The sequence below is a fragment of the Elgaria multicarinata genome, chromosome 16, assembly GCF_023053635.1.
Source record: "Elgaria multicarinata webbii isolate HBS135686 ecotype San Diego chromosome 16, rElgMul1.1.pri, whole genome shotgun sequence".
Lineage (NCBI taxonomy): Eukaryota > Metazoa > Chordata > Lepidosauria > Squamata > Anguidae > Elgaria > Elgaria multicarinata.
In genome coordinates this window covers 19901049-19913845 of record NC_086186.1, presented here as the reverse complement: position 1 = coordinate 19913845, position 12797 = coordinate 19901049, and positions in this window count along the sequence as shown.

The window sequence follows — 12797 nt, the reverse complement described above, 5'->3', positions numbered from 1 at the left end:
GGGCCGATCTGATTCATTATAAAGCAGCTTCATGAAGGATATCAACAAACTGGAGCGGATGGAAGAAGAAGAAAAAACAACAACTCTTCACATCTGCATTTAAGTTGCAAATGAAACTGAGACATTTTCTTACTTACAACTGCAAGGGAAGCAGTCCAACAGAACGCTCTCTGTCCTTGAGCAAATCTCCAGCCAGTGTAACATTTAGGAAAGTTTTTACACATTTAGGTTATCACAGTTAAGCGATTGTTTCATGTTAGAATGCGCTGAATTGGCATTTCTCACTCTCTCTCTCTCTGAAACATAACTGATTGCCGCTTCCTCTTCTTTTCCCTTGTCACATGCACAAGTCATCCAAGTTGGCTACACATAGGCCATTTCGTTCTTTTCTGCTTCCACAAGTGTGTGGAATACAGGGCTTGGAGACCACCTGTGATGGGGGAAAGTTGAAGAAATTGGGAATGTTCAGCTTGGACAAAAGACAATTAAGAGGTGGTATGATGGCTATCTGTTTGAAGTGGTGTCACAGAGCTTTTCAAATGCTCTAAAGCAGTGGTTCCCAAAGTGGGCAGTACTACCCCCCTGGGGGCAGTGGGATTGCATAGGGGGGCATTAAGAGGCAAGGGGGCGCTAAGAGGCAAAGGGACAGCAGGGGGTCGCTCGAGGTGGTCTTTTCTGAGAAGCGCCTCTACAGAAGGTCTTAAAACCCAGGGACATTTTTATGGGAGAAGGTAGTTTGGTCCCAAGCCATATAGGGGAAGAATCCACACATGTATTAAATACCTTTTAAGAAGAGTCCTTTTAACGGTGAATTGAAATGTTTCAAAAGCACCAAAAGGCTAATGAAGAGACATACCCTGTTTGGTGTGCCCCGCCACGCCGGCTGCAAAACAGAGGCGTTCACTCTCTTTTCCCTCATTCCCTTGGCAAGCCTGTGGCGGGTGCTTCCCCTTTTTCATTCTCAGCTCCTCAGTTCAGCTCTTCTGCCCAGCCGCCACTGCTGTGCAGCCCGGACACCCAGACCAGCAGGATCCAGAGGAGCGCGGCCCCTTTGAATGGGAGGCACCCGCCCCGGGCTTGCCGAGGGAGGTAGGGAAAAGATGTAATTGGATTTTGAATAAATATTCAATTAATTGTTACTGTTTTAAATTTTATTGTTATTATCTTCCTTAGTGGGTTGTTGAAAACCGCTATTCTGAATGATTTTTATAGTGTAGGGTAGCAGGCACTGGGCATGAGTTTGTGGAACCAAGGGGGCGGTTCCCTGAAAAAGTTTGGGAACCACTGCTCTAAAGGATAGGACCCAAACCAATGGGTTCAAATTGAGATTTTGAATTAACATAAGAAAGAACGGCCTGGTGATCTGGGCTTATCGGCCGTGGAACAGACTCTCCTGGAAGGTGGTGTACTCTCCTTTGTTAGATGTTTTAAAGTGGAGGTTAGATGGCCATTTATTGGTGGGTGCTGTAGTCAGTCAAGGCTGTTGGATCCAAAGTCAGTGGGGTGTTTCAATCAGAACCAGACAGAACCCTAAAGGAGCTATTCCAGGTGTTGCAGCAGCAGATCTCCAGCATTGACTCAGGTTGAACTAGATGACCTTTGAAGTACCCTTCCAGTTCTTTGATTCTATGATTCTCTGTGTTCATGTCCTTATGCAATTCTCCCCTTTGAATTCCTGACTTAGGAACTAGACTTACCTGCAATTATTTCCAGTGATATTTAGGGATCTACCATTCTTCCATTTTGGATTTGAAGACATTGTTAAGACTGCTGGGCATGCACCGTTTTTCAGTTTTCTCCTCTTCTTGCAAGTCACCAATGCACGGGAGCATGGATGCGCCTTTAATTATAGCACCGCCCCAAAAGCAATCCTGTTGCGATGCATCAACCAGATCAAGGTTCCTTGTTTGCGCAGTGTTGTAGTCAATGCATATCTGCACTTCGGTAACTTGGGAGCGGGGAGGTCATTACGGAACCACTGTGGCAAACCGTTCATGTGCCAGTTCAGACACACATTTTGGAAATGTGAGGAGCAGCGTCAATCCATGAAAGAGTAACACAAATGGAATGTGGGATATTGACGCGTTCCAAAGTCCAACGCAGGCTGCTTTACCACACGGCTTTTAAATGACAGCCAAGTTAGATGAGGCTCATGTCAAACATTTTAGATGTCAGCTTTGCCGTGCACAGGGTACATTCCAAGTTGGAAAACAAATCCTGATGACAACATATTAGTGTGTGCTCCTAATCCTGCTCTAATTGGGAACTACAGCCAGAGCTTGGCTGAGAATATGTACTGTATGTGCGTGTGCGTGTAAACTTCTTCTTTTTTGTATGGAGCTGAAGATTTATGGAGCATTGCCAGTCAACGCTTGCCACCTAGTGGCATAGACAGATTTGGTGTGCCTATTTTAGTAGTAACCTTCAGCGGAACATTAGGTCAAACTCAAAAGCACTTCTCGAATCAGGCCAAAAATGTGCTTGGAACCAGACGTAAAATTCCATGCCGTAATGGTGTAAAAATAGGTCTTCAAGACCCTTGAAGTTCGTGGGGTTTTGATGATTTTTCCAAAGAAATTGGCTGGCAAAAGGTTTGCGATGGGGGCAGGAGAAGCCGGGGGCGGGGGACACGTATTTTTCCACATGACAGCTAATTCACTTAAGGCAGCCTTCAGGAATTTGGGACCACAAGATGTGCTGGTAGACATTCACTTACACGCCTTTTAAAAGGATTAACTGAATTCATGGAGGATAGGCGTGTTAATGGTGGCTATCCCTGATGGCAAATTAGAACCACCATGTTCAAAGGCCAGGGACAAGCAACAGGGCAGGGCTTCTTTTTAGAAGACTGGCATTGAGTTGGCATGGTTGGGCCTCAGATGGGCCCACCCTTGACCCCACCCCTGCTGCCGCCAGATCCGTAGGCCATGTTAGGGTCACCCAGGTGTGGCCTCTGACATTACGTTGACACTGTTTAGGGCTTCGTTGATGGTCGTGCATGTGAAGGCTAGGAACGTCCAGATTTTGTGAAATCCATCCCGCGTGTCTTTTATGGATTGCATAGCGTCGTTTGTTCCAGCATCCATTCACAGACGAATTCAACTCCCCCCCCCATTACATGGGAAAATACACAAATAATTCCGTAAGAAAGTTCACAACAATTTACATAACAGTACGTAATTTTGAGCGCATTGTCCCCCATTCCATTCAGCTTCTCCCCATGTATATTTTCCAGTGCGGCAAACGTCTCAGCAGAAATGTGCATATTTCCCTGCAAACAAATTTGCGTATATTTCGGGAAACTAAGAAACAAATGAACACCAAAACACAAAAGCCCACAAACTCCATGCTGCCTGGGAGGTGGTGCACAGCAGATTCCATAGAGCTGAACTCATTTTAGTCCATCTTGAATTTCCCCAGCACCCCTATTGAGAGCGGGAGCCCATTGATAGTAGGGCTGTGCTCCGCTTCGCATCGGAGCGTAGAAGCAATAGTGAGGCGGCCTGATTCACCTTCGACAAAGGCAGAGGTGAAGTGGGTCGGGGGGCTGCGGATCGAGGCGAAGATCATCGAGACAAAGCAGATCCTTCACCTCGATCCGGAGCTCTGAAAAAAATGTTAGTGGGGGGCTTACCTGGAGCTGATGCAGTCCGTGCGGTAAGGGGACAGAGGGAGGGGGGACTTACCTGCCTCTGTTGGTCTGGCGGCGGCTTCAACTGAGGCTCAAACTGGAAGACCAGGCTGCAACCACAGCCTGGTCTTCCTGTTTGAGTCCTCAGGCTCAGCTGAAGCCACCACCGGACCGCGATGGACGCAGGTAAGGGGGGAGGGGGCCTTACCTGTCATCGCTGCCACTGCTGCGGAGCTCCGATTCGGAGCCGGAGCCGGAGCTCCATAGCAGAGCGGAGCGGCCAGTAGACGGATCGACGCGGGGTGTGTGTGTGTCCGTGTATAGCCCTAATTGAAAGTACCTTGCCCACGGGCCCTCAAACATCTGGAGCTAGCATTGTTTGTGTCCTTCTCTTGAAGAGCGTGTAGCAGCATCTCAGTCCTGCAGACGCTAAGAAAAGCCTGCATGAATGAATGATCACTTGCTACTCCATTTCAAAACGAGCACACCATTCCCTTTCCTTCCCCCAGTCCTTCCAAAGTAACCAAGAGGTGACTGTACCAGTGGGCTACTCAGAATTCAAACGCAAATGGGATTCAGAGCTCGTTATCTTTCTCGGGGAATGGGGCGGCGGATTGGGGTGGGGAGATTGCTCCGTTCTCTCGGAAATGAGCCTCACCGATGGGTCACCCAAGCAATTACTCAGAGCTCAGCAACCACTGAGCCAGATAGAGAACGACATCTCAATAAATTCCTATTTGCCCGGAAACAGAGGACCCTGGCTGTCCACTGGCTTGCCCTCCCTGAGCCGCCCTGCTTCTTTACGTGCCTATTAAATGTGGATTACATCTAGTTACTTTCCCAGATATTTCACTCCTCCACCCACCCAACCCCACAGTTTTAATGTTCGGCAGTAGAGTGGCTGGGAGGGTAAAACCCAGCCGGATGAATGTAATGTGCGCTATTACTTTGATAAATGAAAGCGAGGGAGCGCACAGCAAGCCAGGAGCTGGAAGTCCACGAACACAGTAGCTAAGATTCGCCGAGTCCATTCACTGAGATCATCACTGGAGGCTGGGAAATACGTTTTATTTACAGGGCTGGCACCAAGGTGAGGCGTGACCAGGCACCTGGTGAGGGTGCACGCCCCAGCAGGAAGCCACCGGCAAGAGGCCCCTGGACGTGCTCCTCTTCATCATTGCAACCTGCTTGTTCACCTGCCTCTTGCACCAGGCACCTGGTGAGGGTGCACGCCCCAGCAGGAAGCCACCGGCAAGAGGCCCCTGGACGTGCTCCTCTTCATCATTGCAACCTGCTTGTTCACCTGCCTCTTGCACCAGGCACCTGGTGAGGGTGCACGCCCCAGCAGGAAGCCACCGGCAAGAGGCCCCTGGACGTGCTCCTCTTCATCATTGCAACCTGCTTGTTCACCTGCCTCTTGCACCAGGCACCTGATGAGGGTGCACACCCCAGCAGGAAGCCACCGACAAGAGGCCCCTGGACGTGCTCCTCTTCATCATTGCAACCTGCTTGTTCACCTGCCTCTTGCACCAGGCACCTGGTGAGGGTGCACACCCCAGCAGGAAGCCACCGGCAAGAGGCCCCTGGACGTGCTCCTCTTCATCATTGCAACCTGCTTGTTCACCTGCCTCTTGCACCAAGCACCTGGTGAGGGTGCACACCCCAGCAGGAAGCCACCGGCAAGAGGCCCCTGGACATGCTCCTCTTCATCATTGCAACCTGCTTGTTCACCTGCCTCTTGCACCAGGCACCTGGTGAGGGTGCACACCCCAGCAGGAAGCCACCGACAAGAGGCCCCTGGACGTGCTCCTCTTCATCATTGCAACCTGCTTGTTCACCTGCCTCTTGCACCAGGCACCTGGTGAGGGTGCACACCCCAGCAGGAAGCCACCGGCAAGAGGCCCCTGGACGTGCTCCTCTTCATCATTGCAACCTGCTTGTTCACCTGCCTCTTGCACCAGGCACCTGGTGAGGGTGCACGCCCCAGCAGGAAGCCACCGGCAAGAGGCCCCTGGACGTGCTCTTCTTCATCATTGCAACCTGCTTGTTCACCTGCCTCTTGCTCTGGCCCGGAAAATGATGGTGTTGATGGTGGTGGTGGTGTGCAGGAGGAGATGTCACTGCCCGCTGTCTCTCTGCAAGGAAGTGATAGCACAGATGAAGAAGAGGAGGATGGGTAATAGCAACTGGTGATAATGGCTGTGAGGACACAGACTCGTGGAGGGAGGGAACCCATTGAAGGCATCTTGCCCAAAGGTATTGGAAGAAAATGGAGCTAGTACTTGGGATGGTGGTCCTCCTAGTGCCTCGGTCCTGAGTTATTTAGAGCTTTATACGCTAGTACTAACACCGTGACTTGGACCCAGTAGCTCACCAGCAGTCAGTGCAGAGATTTCAAAATTGGTGCGATATGCTCACATCTCACTGCCCCTATGAACTCATGAGTCACAATATTTTGCACCAGCTGCACCTTCCGGACCATCTTCAAAGTTAGCCCCAAGGCAAGAGTATTGCAATACTCCATTGCCGGAGTTATCCGACACACACACCCAAAACATGTCACTGGCTCTCTCAGTGGTGGCAATGATGAAGAAGAGGAGGGAAAACAGACTATGGCGGTGAGAAGGTAGGCTCACCGAAGGAGGTGGCCATTGAGGGTGTGTTGCCCACGGGCCCTCCGAAACCTGGAGCTGTCACTGCGTCTCTGCTTGTTATTGTCAATCGTCCCCTACAAAGCCCAGCTGCAAGGGGGTGTTGGGTATTCCAGAGGGCAGCTTTCCCCAATGAAGCGGCCTCCCAATGTGTTGGACTACAACCGCCTTCATCCCCAGCCAGCCTCTCATCATCCAGCCATGTCAGAGAAGGCTGGCCAAGGACACCCTTTTGGCTCATGCAAAATGGAGAGGCCCGACTGACCTGGCCTGCACCGTCCATGAACGGTATGGAGAACCCTTCCCAGAATCCCCTGCATGTCTAAAAATTCTACGGCAGACCCAAAAAGGGGTTCCCTGATGCTAGAAGCCATCTTTACCATGACCGCCTTAAACTGTTGTGCCATCTGCCTGCGGTGAGTGGGATGTCTGCCTGCGGTGAGTGGGATGACCACGTCACAGGCGCCCATCTCTCTGAAGACCATGGATGCCAACTCACGAGAGGGGGGAAAGACACACACCAGCCGCGCCATTCCCATCCAAAACTCCTCAGGCTCCTCAGAGCAAAGAATCCCCGACATAAACAAACAAATACTTTATTTTTTACTTTATTTTTAAGCCTAGTTGTATTTTTCACGAGGGAACTTCTGCCAAGGCAGCGAGAAATCTTTTCCCCTCCATGGTTTTTTTTTCCCCGTTCCGGCAGAACGAGTTCAATAAAGGAAACATAACGGACAGGGCTTGATTGAGTTTGATTTGCTTTTAATAAGTAGATAAGAGGAGGAGGGAAAACTGCAGAGGCCCAGAGAAAGTGTTTCCAAAAGATCCTGCCTCCAGGAAAGCCATGGTTCCCTAGTTCTCCAAAACAGATGAGGAGATAAAGCCATTTCTGGAATGTATCACGTCAATTTGCATGCAACTGAATACCTCTCCATACAAAAGAAGTGAATGAATCACTGAACGTAGAAAACTAAATGTTAATGGAGACATTTCGTTCTAATATTCTCCGGAGGGCTGGTTTTCTATAGGCAAGGGATAATTGTCCTTGCCTATTTTTCTCCATCTCTCACAATAGTGGAACATGGAATCATCCCACGAAACTGATCGGTGGGAGATTCCAGACAGATAAAAGGAAGGACTTCTTCACACAGAGCAGAGTGAAACTATGGAATCTGTTGCCACGAGATGTAGTGATGGCCACCAATCTGGATGACTTGTAAAGGAGTTAGACAGATACATGGAGGAGAAGGCTATCAATGGCTACTAGTCCTGATGGCTATGTGCTCCCTGCAGTATCAGAGGCAGCAAGGATATATACACCAGTTGCTGGGGAACATGGGTGGGAGGGTGCTGTTGCACTCAGGTCCTGCTTGTGGCTTTCCCCTTGGCCATTGTGTGAACAGAGTGCTGGACTAGATGGATGATCCTGCACGGCTCTTAAAACACATTCATATTCTCTCTCTCACACACACACACCAGCATATGGTAGCTTAAAGTTCTTAGTACTATTAACAAAACCTTCAAAAGGACATTTCAGCCTTTTAGAATGGGGGGGGGGATGCACAAAAGCCAGGAAACGATTGGAGGTTGGGGATTGGGACCCCAAGAGGGCCAAATTTGGTCATGGGGCTGAGGATCCCAACCTCTGAAAGACAGTGGCAGAAGATGGCGGCTATCTTATTGCAATGACCATGGCCTAGGCGGTTTGAAAAGGCTGAGGCCCGCAATATTTTCAAAGGGGAGTGACACCCTATACCACATAATTCTGGGAATTGTAAAGTTAGCCCCAATAAATCTTCAGGGAGTACACAGCAGCCCGCATTGGCCACTGACAAAGACCTCTTGTCGAAACGTGTTTGGCCTTTTTCTACGTTGTTTGTTACACATTGGTCTGTTCAATATGTTATTGCACTTTTAATGCAATATTATTGTTAATCTTTATTTCATTTTTGTATATTAAATATTATAGTTTCACTATATCTCCTTAACTTTTTGTTTAGTATTATATGGCTATCCTTTTGCACCATTCTCCAGATCAGGGCACTTACCCGAGATGCAATCATGCCAGTTCCCCCTTTACATCAGGACTCCCCCCACCCCCCAAGCCAATGAAGCAACCGCACTAATAAACTTTGCCGCGCGTCTCTCTCTTGACGCTCACTGCTTGGCCCGGCACCCCTCTTTGCCTCCGTCCCACTCATCACCAGAGCTTTCGCTACCTCGGACCTTGGGAAACTCATTTGCAGTCCCCCAGTCTGAGCAACATACCCACCTTTTTATTTATTTTCCCCTTCACCGCCTGCCATCGCTCTTGCCTGCCCAGGTCTCTGCAGCTGAGCCGGCTCCCTGCCGAGCCTCCAAGGGGGGGTTCAGAACAGAGGAAGGCTGAGGCAGGCGGGTGGGTGTCGTGTGCTATAGAAATCTATTTTATTTATTGCAGGCCTGCAGCTTCAGAACAGTAGCCTGACTTTTGGGCTGGGGGAGGGGGGGAGATGTTGGATAAAATAAAAGGCTGATGTGCTGCACTTTAGGCAGCTCGCGGAGTGATTAAGAAAAATACGTCGGGCTCTTTCTTTCCTTCTTTTCAAGTTTGAGGCCTCCAGCAAGACAAGCTCCCAAGGTGGTTGGCGGAATATCTCCAGCTCTGTGTTTGGAAGCCTTGCGTAATGGAGACCGAGCTCTTTCCTTCAGGCCTGAGGGCCGAGAGAACCCCCAAATTGCCACGGCAGAAGGGAAGGGCAATCCCACGTGGAGAGAAAGCAGCGTTTCAAAGTGGCAAACACTCCTGGCAGCTATTGGCAGCAGGAGGTGGCATGGTCGGGCAGTGTCGAGGAAATGTGTGAATGGGCTGTTTTGTCTGTGCCCACCCCGTTTTGATGTAAGCCCTTTCTATTAGAAATTAAGTTCTACAGCAATTTGATCCAAACTGTAACTGAAAATATATTGAGTAACACTTGCTCAACCAACAAGAAGTGTTGACACATTAGTCAGAGTGTGAGCCTCCCAGCGAGGACAGGGAGAGTAATAACCACCAAGGAACAGATGTTCCAGGATTGCAATACCCATCTACGTATTGTTTTTCTAGTCTTAGAATTATCTGCACTCTGCACATGCATTCAGATCCTCTAGGGTTTGCCACCTTGCAGCACTGCAGGCTGCTCATAATAAAACTTTTCCAAGAGGAAAGAAATTGTGTCTTGAGAGTCTTTGACCGCCACTCAGCGAACCAAGGGAACCTGCCCTTTTGGGTTCCTCCACAGCAGCTTCCAGGGTCCCGAGACCGCTGACAGAAGGCAAGCGACTGGAGACACTGGGAAAAGAGGAGAGCCCAAAGCTGCACTTCTGGGTCCAGCACAAGACATTTTGATGTCTGAGGTGAAGGGCAAGATGGAAGACACACACACACACACCCCGACTGTACACACGCCAGCTAGACGGATAGTTGAGTGTTACTTCCACCCTGTAAATAGACACCACGTCCACACTGCACCAGGGAGCAGCAGACTTGCTTAGAGGGCACAGAGCAAGCCATGTATTACCTTGACTCCACCCCACACCCCCACAACTGCTGCCTGAGGCTGCTGCCTCACTCTGCCTCACGGTAGGGCCGGCCATTTGCACTAAACGTTATTAAGGCCCAATGTTGAGGGTGATGAAAGTGGGATTATTCCAACCAGCCATGTTCAAGACCATCTCCACGAAAGCTCCTCCTCCCTCAACTGTCACTACCAGCAGCTGTTCCGGCAGGCAACGTGGAGGGAGATGAGAAGCGTGACAGTGTGTTGGGAGGACTGTGTTGCCCTAGGGGCTGCCCGAGTGATGTGTCTTTGAATTGCTATGGTCTGGAGGGCACACAACACAGCAAATGCAAAATCAAGTCTAGTCTGATCAGTGCTGGGCTGGGAGACTGCAAAGCTCGTGCGTGCCACCTCAAATCGCATCAGGCGAGGGGGTGCGGGGGTATAAACACATCATAATAAAAGAGTGATAAATAAAAGGTGGCACGTTGCTTCTAACTGGGAAGGGTGGTGGACAAACGGGATTCAAATGAGAGGAAAAGGCGACAGGGAGTGTTGTGGTTACAGGGCAGGAGGCAACAGGGCTGGAAGGAAAGAGAACCGTTTCCAAGAAGGGGAGAGGAGCTACTGAAGAGGCTGACAGACGCGGCAGGGAGAGGACAGGAAGAAAACAAAAAGAGGGACTTTGCAAAGATCATTACAAAAGGGGTCAAGGGTATCATAGAATAGTAGAGCTGGAAGGGGCCTATAAGGCCATCAAGTCCAACCCCCTGCTCAATGCAGGAATCCACCTTAAAGCATCCCTGACAGATGGCTGTCCAGCTGCCTCTTGAATGCCTCTAGTGTGGGAGAGCCCACAACCTCCCTAGGTCACTGGTTCCATTGTCGTACTGCTCTAACAGCCCGGAAGTTTATAGAACACAGTGGTCAATATCCAAAGGAGTCATTCCTCAAACTCAAACTGTGCTGAGCTCCACCTCATATTTCCGTTGTGACACCAACTGTGCATTCCACTTGCACGACTGGTTGCGCGACTGTCATGTGCATTTTGGTTGTGTAGGCGTTATTCACAACCGCTTGTTCAAACGCAATGTTAGTCGGATTCTCCTCTTGCACATAATTCTGAACCTCATTTCTATTTGCATAACGCCATTTGCACTGATGGTATGATCCAGTTGGATACGGCCCAATGTCTGAGCTTGGCAGAATCCCGAGCTAGCGTTGTTCCACAAATCTAAAGACCCACCTTGAAGAAGGAGGATCCGTCTCCTGGACAATTTCAACTCTTCACTTTGTTACTCCTTTCAAGACACGAACAAAGAACGTGCAGTCGAGCTTTTATCCCAATCATTTCCAGGAGTTAGCTGTTAATCTATTGTATGAAGACCTCTTCTGAATAAGAGCTACAGCAAGTGGGGAGTGAAACACCACGATGGATAGAGAATGCTGGGAGTTGTAGGACTTCTTTCCATCTAAACAGACATAGGATTGCATTGCTCAAGGTTTGTGGCTGCCTCTAAGCCAAATGAAGGGAGTTTGCCCTAGAGTTGGAAAAACATCAGAACTGATACCTGGAAGCTAAGAAGATGCTCGATGCAGTTGGACTATTGGTCCATCTAGCTCAGTGTTGTCTCCACCAGCCTTCTCCCAACCAGATGGAGTGTTGGACCACCTCTGTAGGGCATCAGATTGGAGACTGCTGGACTACACAGACTGGCAGCAGCAGTTTAGGGTTTGAAACGGGGCTTTCCCAGGCTTACTTGGAGATGCAGGGGCTTAAAACTGGGTGCAAGCAAACCCTCTGCCATTATTTTATTTATTTATTTATTTAAGGAATTTTATGCCGCCATTCAGCCAAAAAAGGCTCTCACGGCGGCTTACAAAAGTATTTCTTGACAGTCCCTGCCCACAGGCTTACAATCTAAAAGACATGACACAAAAGGAAAGGGGATTGGGAGGGAGGAGGAGGAGGGGGGAAAGGAAAGCAAATTCAGGCACTACAATCTTAGTTGCAAAGTTCAGCAGTTACAGTTGACAGCAGGAGGGAGGGGGCTCTGAGCTGGAGCTGGACCCAGGCACGGTGGAGAGGTGCCTGGCTGCTGCTTCCTCCCTCACTGGTGGCCTCTGAAGTGACAGTTGGCAGCAGGAGGGAGGGGGCTCTGAGCTGGAGCTGGACCCAGGCACGGTGGAGAGGTGCCTGGCTGCTGCTTCCTCCCTCACTGGTGGCCTCTCCAGAGACAGTAGGTAGCAGGAGGGAGGGGGCTCTGAGCTGGAGCTGGACCCAGGCACGGTGGAGAGGTGCCTGGCTGCTGCTTCCTCCCTCACTGGTGGCCTCTGCAGAGACAGTTGGCAGCAGGAGGGAGGGGGTTATGGATCTAAGACCCTTCTTCTTCTTCTTCTTCTTCTTCTTCTTCTGCAAGAGCACACAGAAATGAACTGCACACTGTTCTCCCTTCAACCGTCTATTACTAAGCCACCAAAGCCAGAAAGGAGAGGACATGTTTGCCAAACATTTTGGAAGACACTGTTCATTTGTGCGAGGCAAGGAGCAACACACTCCGGCCAATCCTGTGGTACGCAGCTGAGGAGAGGGAACCAGGGTTATGTTTTCACATCAGGGGTTCCCAACTGTAACTCCTGTCTCTCTACTCCTTAGAAAAGAGAGCACTTCCACTCCATTTTACTTTCCATGTGGCCACAATCAAGGCGTCTGCCCATGTGTAAACACACATGCATGTAGAATTGCTACCGGCCTCAGACTGTGTTGCCCAAAGGGGCAGGGGCTGTGTTACACCTCCCACCGAAAAAAAGAGAGGTTAGCCTGGTGCATCTCCTGTTCTTCCATGCCAGGGAGTTACTGGCACTGCTGGGGTCCAGGCTACCTAAAAGACCGTACTCTCCCTTATGAGCCTGCCCATGCTCTGAGATCTTCTGCGGAGACCTTTCTCTCAGACCCACCAACATCCCAGGCACGCCTGATGTGTACGTCCGTCGGAG